The sequence below is a fragment of the Orycteropus afer genome, unplaced genomic scaffold (assembly GCF_000298275.1).
Source record: "Orycteropus afer afer isolate SDZICR_OR568_19922 unplaced genomic scaffold, OryAfe1.0 scaffold00257, whole genome shotgun sequence".
In the NCBI taxonomy this organism is placed as follows: domain Eukaryota; kingdom Metazoa; phylum Chordata; class Mammalia; order Tubulidentata; family Orycteropodidae; genus Orycteropus; species Orycteropus afer.
In genome coordinates, this window is record NW_006921844.1 from 3,963,074 (window position 1) to 3,964,276 (window position 1,203).

Consider the following 1,203-nt stretch of genomic DNA (forward strand, 5'->3'; position numbering starts at 1 on the left):
TATAAAGTTAGTGATTGGTTTTTCCATATCCCTAAAGAATGTTGATGGGATCTGGATTGGGATTGCATTGAATGTATAGATTGCAATTTTGATTTCTTCTCTTACCCAGTGTTTCTCAAGGAGGCTGTTGTTCAGTTTCCATGTGTTTACTCTTTTTCTGTTGATCTTCCTGTTGTTGATTTCTAATTTGATAGCATTATGATCTGAGAAGATGCTTTGCAGTATTTCAATGCTTTTAAATTTATTAAAGCTTGCTTTATGGCCTAACATATGGTCCATCATGGAAAATGTTACATGTGCACTGGAGAAGACCGTATATTGTGCTGCTGTTGGGTGAAGTGCTCTGTAGATGTCTATAAGGTTAAGTTGGTGGAGTGTATTGTTTAGGTCTTCTGCATCTTTGTTGAGTTTCTTTCCAGTTGTTCTAACTTTCAAAGAAAGTGGTGTATTAAAGTCTCCCACTATGACTGTGGACTCATCTATTTGGCTTTTCAATTCTTTTAAAGTCTGATTTATATATTTTGGGGCTCTTTCACTGAGTCCATAGATATTTATTATGATTATATTTTCTTATTCAATAGATCCTTTAATTATTATATAATGTCCTTCCTTGTCTCGTGTGGTGTTTTTTGTCTTAAAGTCAATTTGATCAGAAATTAATATTGCCACTCCTGCTGTCTTACAGTTGCCATCTGCTTGATATATATTTTTTTCCAACCTTTGATTTTTAGTCTATTTTTGTCTTTATCTCTAAGGTGTGTCTCTTGTAGGCAGCATATTGATGGGTTTTGTTTTCTTATCCTACTCTTGCATGGTCTCTGCTGAGAAATCAGAGCTTATTGTTACTGGATTAACTTTGTAAGAAATTTTTTGTTTTTCCCATGCTGCTTTCAAGATTCTGTCTTTGTCTTTGGTTTTGGTGAGTTTGATGATGATATGTCTCAGTGATTTTCTTTTGGGGTCTATCCTGTTTGGAGTTTGTTGGACTTCCTGAATGGATATATGCTCCTCTTTCATCAAATCAGAGAAGTTCTCCTCCAGCAAATCTTGGACAATTTTCTCAGTGGTTTTGTTTTTCTCTTCCTGTTCTGGAATTCCAATGACACATAGATTATTCCTTTTGATGGCATCCCACATGGACCTTAGGCTCTCTTCATTTTGTTTTGATTTTTTTTCTGATTGATCCCTTTCCAAAGAAATATT